We start from the raw sequence: 7,585 nt of genomic DNA, 5'->3' as shown, positions 1-7,585 counted from the left end.
TACCCCTATTACCTACTCTAAACAACGGGGCCTGGTAAAGTTCTGGATACTTATTGCGCCACCTTACAGATACAACCACTCCAGCATTACCAGAACTTCATGGCTCCCATTCATACAGCATCTTAAGGTAGGCTTCGTGTTCCCTTACTGTTAACTAGGCTCGGCATAATACAAACCTTTCATCAGGACACTCCTACCCCATTGGGGCAGCATTCTCAGCTTCCTCCAACCACATTCCAGCTCATGTCGTCGGGACTATGGGATGCTGGACGTTCTCCACTTATACACTTTACAGCCCGAACCAGTGGAAGAGGTAATACAAGCTTTTGTGACTTGTCCGAAAAAACGATTGTTGTTATATGATAAATTGGTATGGTATTCTTCTTTTTGCCCACTTTTATTACAGGCCTACTGCTCTGTCGGTTCCGGCACACCACAACCGACTGGTGTCATTTGAATATGTCTATTGGTTAAATATACTATGTTACACTATCATTACGGCTAGATTGCCCCGACTACAAATGTAAAGGCCTTGGCCTGTAGTTGTGGGAGGGGCTTGAATTCCCTTAAAAGGGCTGCCAATCCCCTCTCACCTTACCGCGGTCAGTGTGGCGAGTCACCCCTCCCACCGCTCCCTCTATTCATATCACCCTCTAAGGTGGGCGCACTTTTATTACAGGCCTACTGCTCTGTCGGTTCCGGCACACCACAACCGACTGGTGTCATTTGAATATGTCTATTGGTTAAATATACTATGTTACACTATCATTACGGCTAGATTGCCCCGACTACAAATATATATATATAAATACTTTTAATTTATTTTAACATGTGTATTTAATTTTTTTTTTATACTTTCCTACCAGCAGGGGGACTGTCTAATATTTTAGACACCCCCCTGCTGGCAGATCCATAGCCAGCTATAGGGGGCCTTGTGATCGCTCTTTGAGAGTGATCACATGGACCCCGGGGGCCTCATTTGCCGGAGGGGGGCTGCCTGGGCTCTCAGGCAGCCCCCCAGAAGAGGATCACGGCGGAGGTGAGTACGCCGGACCTCCAGGGGCTGCAAGCCGCATCGGCTTTAAAGCCGCGACGGCATAGAACGCCGTAACAACGTTAAGGGGTTAAGGACACTGAGGCGAGTATTAGGCTTACCCCTTTCTTTTCTTCCTCAGCAGCAAAGAAAGATAAGGTATTCATAGCAGAAAAATAAACAAATACCCTCAGAGGGTTAATCATTACATCACAATATCCTAGCCTATGGGAACAGTCCACAAAGCATATACTCCCATTTGACCCCCATCTATTCCTCTTTCCTGTTGATGCCGAAAGCTTATAATCGATGACAACAAACCAAAACAAATTAACTTAATCAAACACAAACAGGCGGACAGCCGAAGTCTTGGCCACGATTCCTTTCCAAGGGAACGGATCTTCGGGAACTGATCTGTTGAACTGTGGAAGATGTCGGTCTTGCCGGGAAGCGAACATTTCAGGCTGGAAAGAACAGAGAGAACAAATGGTAAAATATGTTCCCACAGACTATCGTTCATATTACCACAGTATTGAATGCCATAAAACCATATAATCAGTTATATTTAAACTAAGCTTATAGTAGGTAACTATCTCCTAGGACCCTAAGAGCAAACAACAGAGACATCAATTCATCTATTTACAATCAATACTTATCACGTACCTGGGTTGGGACACAAAAACTCAAAAGGTACCTGTACCATGTGGGATAATACTCGCCTCCGTGTCCTCAATAAAATCATGACTTGACGTCATGTAATTAGTAAAATCTGGTAATTTTATTAAAGGACATAGAGGCTCTTATTAGGCTAGTTCAAAGCTGTGAAATAACCATAGATGAGACATGTTCTGTAGGTCGAAAGTAATATTCCTTAAACATAGATTCACAAGACCAATCTGCCGTTCTAAGAAGATCTTCTAATTTACAGCCCAAATTGAAAACCTTTGAAGCCATGGCTCCTCTAGTACAGTGTGTGCCATACACTGATGTATCTCTGTGGGCCGAAGCCATTATCCATTTCACCCAGCATGCTAGCGTCACTGTAGATAGAGGGTGATGAGGCATTTTGGAAGCCAAAAACAACTCTTGATATACTGGACTCCTGAATCCCAGAGTCCGTTTTTCGTATTCCTGTAGACAAGCCACTGGGCAGAGTTTAACATTATGGAGAAACGAAGGATAGGAAACCGAAGTAATCGATGACTTTGTACGTCTGGAAATGTTGAAGAAAACTCCTGTAGGGGTAAAGGAGCGTGCGTCAATGTCCAGTGCTCGAACATCTAAAACCAGTTTGCAAGATATCAGACAGAGAAGCATGGCCAATTTTGCTGACAGCTGTTTAAGCGTGAGTCCCTCATTCCGTGGCCAAGTTTCCAATAAGTTGAGGACCAGATTCACATCCCACAACGACGTGTATCGAGGTTGAGGTGGTCGAGCAAATTTAATACCCAGTAGGAGTCGACACACCAACAGCTGTTTACCAGCCGGAGCCACATCTAGTCCGCGATGCCCAGCAGATATCGCCGATCTATAGACATTAATGGTGCGGTAGGCCAATCCCTGGTTATACAGATTAGTAAGGAAACTTAACAGGTAATTCACAGGAGCACATACGGGATCCACCTGTTGTTCCATGCACCAATCACTCCATCTGTTCCAGGCAAAGCTGTAGGATCGTCTTGTTCCAGGGGCCCATGCTCCTGCCAGTAGATCGAGAAATTCTTGTGGAACATCTGGTATGACCCAGGGTCCCCGGAAAGGAGCCACGCTGAGTTAGAGGTGTCCCTTAATCATAAGGGGGTGTGGACTCCCCTCGGGATCCAGTAAAAGGTGTGAAGCATCGGGTAGTAGCCTTGGAAGATCTCCATGAGTGAAGGAAACCATGTTTTAGCAGTCCAGAATGGAGTTATGAGGACCAAAGACGTTTGATAGCGCCTGAGGTGTACTAAGTCCGAGCCATGAGGCAGAAAGGAGGAAATGCATAAAATTGACTTTTTGGCCATTGTTGGAGGAAGGCATGCGCTGCTAGGGTATCTGGGTCTGGCCTCCAACTGAAGAACGCTGGGAGTTGGGAGTTCAAATGAGACGCGAAAAGGTCGATGTACATCGGGCCCCAGAGCGCTTGAAGTCGTAGGAAGGTTTTGCGGTCCAATCGCCAATCGCTGGCGTCCCGTAGATTTCTGGGGTTCCAGTCCGCTACATATTGGACAGGCCGGGAATGTATTCCGCTTGGACTGATATATTGCGATCCAGGCAGTATTGCCAAAACTCCTTGTCCGTCAGGATCCTGGATTTCGTGCCACCGAGGTGGTTAATGTAGCACAGTGAGGCGGACCAGGAGTCCCTGCAGAACATGTGCTGGCTCTGACAGCCTGTCAGAGCGATCACAGCTGTAGGGACAGCACGAATGCCGAGGCAGACCGGAGGAGCGTTAACCCTGCAATCGCCGCGATCTGGGGTTCATTTTGGTGCATGATGAACCAGGTCCATCATCCGTCGTTAAGTGCTTCCCCAGCATGACAGACCGGGTCCATCATTAAGGGGTTAAACACCCATTCCAGAAAGCATGCAAAACTTTCAAAATAAAAACAAGAGGCAGAACAACCTATACATTTATCAAAGTAAAATTTACCTTCAAATTGGAAACCCAAAACAATCATGATGAATTTGGAGTAACCTAAAAGCCGACTCTATATCAACTTTCGCCATGACAGCATTCTTCCCACAATGCCTCACCCATTTCAATGCATCCTTGAACAAAGAGCATGACACTGAAATAATGGAATTGTCCACCTTGTCATTCAAAGAATCACTTTTGGGTTAGGATAAATCGTGAATTAGTCTAAAAGCACTCTTCTCTTTTTTGGGAACTAAACCCAACGGAGACACCCTAAAATGCGCAAAAGGTGGGACAAAAAAGGGGCCTGCAATTCTCCCTAAAGAAACTTCTTTCATGATCTTTTCACTAACTACCTCTAAATTTAACTTAACTGAGATTCTCAACAAACTGAACTGATGAACTACAAGCAGGAATTTTAAAACCAAATAAAGAAAAAAACCTTTTTAAGTAGCTGTGCTGTCTTGTGATTTGGATAACATTTTAAATAAGTGAGCAGATTTTGTATTCTCACTGGAGTCCATGCTTTTTGGAATATGCTCCCTGGCGATACCCTGTCTCTTAAAGCACCGAAAGAAGGAGGGCTCCCAGCGCAATTCATACATTCATGTTTAAATCTGCAAGAATTCGGCCATTTACAGTGTCCCGTTGACCAACAAATTCCCTTAGGACGCAGTTGAGCCACATTAGCCTGACCCCGCGATCTCACTTGACTCTGTGGGAATCTGCTTGGTAGCCTAATACTCACCCAAGAGCCTACGTCTTTCATAACCCAACGCAAATTCTTATGGACAGATAGTTTTTGACTAAATATTTTGTCATTATTGTACCAAGACAATCCACTGAAATTTTTATAAGCCTCCAATATTGAATCTAGGTGTAGAAAAAGGCCACTAGCCTTACCAGGATGATGTTCACAATAAACACTAGCAAAAAGCTCAAAACCAGTAGTTAAACGACCAAGTTCACAGGCGTTTCCTGTAATCCTCTCTTTCTTGTTTTAAAAATAAATCCTTGGGGGGCGGGGCCTGACCGCTGAGCAGATCGGTCGCACTGTACAGGAGATCCGGGAGAAAACCCGGCTAACAAGCGATTTCTAATCTTTATCTCACACCGAGCCCTCTAATCTGACACAGCAGAGCAGCGGTGGCACCTGGGGACTCACCTGGCCGGACCACCGGACTCGGAGAGGCAATCTGTAGCCAACACTGAGCTGCGGCCTACACGTGCATATAGGCGCGGGAGAGGCGTCCGACCTCCCCGCCGACGGATCAGCGGGAATTGACTGCCACGCCTACGACCCCGATCACCCCCCCTTGCCGGTGAGGGATATCCCGGCACAAGCGACGGACCAAGCGACAAGCAAGTTGGCAGGCCCCACATGGGGATGAAAAAGCTGTCGACCAAACGGGATATACTGGGCCCAGCCAAAATGGCGGCAGGGACGCAGCCCAGGCCCAAGCACACGCTGATTAAACCACCTAAGCACGCAATAGAGTACATACATAATTTAAGTACCTACCTGTGGGCAAAACTCAAGACCCAGAGACAGCTATACCGGGTGGCTATGAGAGAGGTGACAACATGGCTCCGACCGGCCACTCGGCGCAGCCTGCAAGGAAACCCAGTCCGTGACTCCAGAGCGGCCTTCTGGATGCAGCGGGGCCGAAACTCAAAGCAATCCCAGACTCGACCATGGGTGAGTCGCCTAAATCCCTCACAGGGAATCAGCCAAGGGTTACTACCACATCAATCCTCCCGCATGCACACAGCTCCTTCTGTGAGACACCACGCCGGAGGGCCCGATCGGAGCTGCTCCCCTCCAACCCCACGGGATCGGGACAGAAACACAAGGCCCAAGATGGCAGAAATTAGGAAACTGCAGAGGGAAAAGCACTCATCTCTCCCAAGCAAGACAACACAGCAGAGGGGACCGTTGATGCCAAGCTCAAGACCGCCTCAGGTACCCAGAGCAGCAGGGGTGACCCTACCCAAACGGCATGGCCTGACCGACCGACGCCACACAGACCCGCACGACAGCTACGCGGTGAAGCACCATCGCGGGCAGCAGCAGCACCAACGAGGCATCGGATGAACCGGGACGCTAGCTCTCCTGACCGTGAGACCTCACACAATGCCCAAAGCTATAGCAGGAACTCACAACCTAGGGGGCATACAATCATACCTGCCAACTTGATGAGAGCGGGACTTTTTTTTTTGGCCTGGGGGACCCCAGGGAACATTTTTATTGTTAGTTTTGTTTAATCAGATTGATCTCCCCATTGGCACTTTCCTAGCTAACCCATAATGATTACCCCGCACTAGCACTGCCATTGATGTTTCTTTTGTTTAAAGCATTGCCAGTGATCCCATAACCTGCTATGTCTTGCCAACTTAGCCCACAGCTAGTTTAGCATGACCCAACAACATGCGTTAAACTCAGAACACGCTTAGTTACTCCAATATATTATGTGCCATAGACGACTTGTATTAGCCTGAACCACACTACAGCTAACTCAGTATGTCTCAATAGGTTCAAATCAGCCTGTAGCTAGACCTGTTTGTATGTCCTCTTAAAACTGTGCCTGACTCTAGCGATCCAGTATCCAGTTACCTAAAAAAAAAAAAAAAAAAAATCCTTAGGTGCTGGTAACAAAGAAAGAATATCTAAATATTCTTGATTCCATATCTTTTCTTTGACTGAATTTGCTAAATGAAAACCAAGTGGAGAAGCTTCGCAAGACAAAGCCTCTTTTAAGCAAGCTTCATTAACAGGTGTACTATTCCTGACAGGACGACTAGCTGCACTATTACTAGCATAGGTGACTGTGGCAGTTTCTCAAAGTCCTCCTGAACCCAGGCTTAAGCTCCTTACCCTGTAAAGCCTGAAGTTACACCCCCAGCGTCTCTCCTAGCTTAGCCTACTGTGAAACCCCAGGAAAGGACTCATCAGCCGACTTATCCGCTCCTTCCAAAGGCCCGGCAAACGAGGTAGCGGCTTGCTCACCGTCATCAATAACCGGTACTTGCCCAATACCAGCAGGCTGACTGGACTTCTTCCTTTTCCCTGCAATCCTCGTCTTCTTCCTTCCTCTGATAGGTGGAGGGGATTAAAACACTCTTGATTTAGTCACTCTCTTCTTTCTTCCTTGAAGCATACTTCTATCACTCAGGCATATGGACATCCCTTGCTCCTCCTCAGAGTCTTCCCCTTTTGCAGCCTCCTCAGGTTACAAAATGTCCATTAATGCCAATTCCTGTGGGCGTGAATCAACTAGAGAGGAAGGGGCATGAGCCATTCAGCACTGCTGCTGCTGGAAGTCCTCCTTTTCATTTCTTCAAGTAAGTGTTCCATAGCTGCACTACTTGATAACAGACTAAAACTAAACAAAACCGCTGACAGGAAAAAGGGGAGGAACAGGGAACAGCTCTAATCCAAACTTTACATCTATTTTGAATATTAATTTACATCAGCTGTTTTGGCACCAGCTGCTACCTCAGGGTGCCTTATATATTGCGGTTTCCCGCCTTACAGTGCCCTCGTGGACAAGCGCTCCAATCAGAGCTCTGCACTATCTGTTCGCGAGGGCATCACACAGACCACGCCGATTCCCTCACGATCTGTCAGCAACGCGCGCATTAACGCTCCCACTGCTAACCCTGCCGGGCACATGGGTACAATGTCTGTCTTGAAGGTGTTAAAGGACCACTCTAGGCACCCAGACCACTTCAGCTTAATGAAGTGGTCTGGGTGCCAGGTCCAGCTAGGGTTAACCCATTTTTTTATAAACATAGCAGTTTCAGAGAAACTGCTATGTTTATTAATGGGTTAAGCCTCCCCCCTAATCCTCTAGTGGCTGTCTCATTGACAGCCGCTAGAGGCGCTTGCGTGATTCTCACTGTGAAAATCACAGTGAGAGCACGCAAGCGTCCAT

The sequence above is a fragment of the Pelobates fuscus genome, chromosome 2, assembly GCF_036172605.1.
Source record: "Pelobates fuscus isolate aPelFus1 chromosome 2, aPelFus1.pri, whole genome shotgun sequence".
NCBI lineage: Eukaryota > Metazoa > Chordata > Amphibia > Anura > Pelobatidae > Pelobates > Pelobates fuscus.
This window is presented reverse-complemented; position numbering follows the sequence as displayed.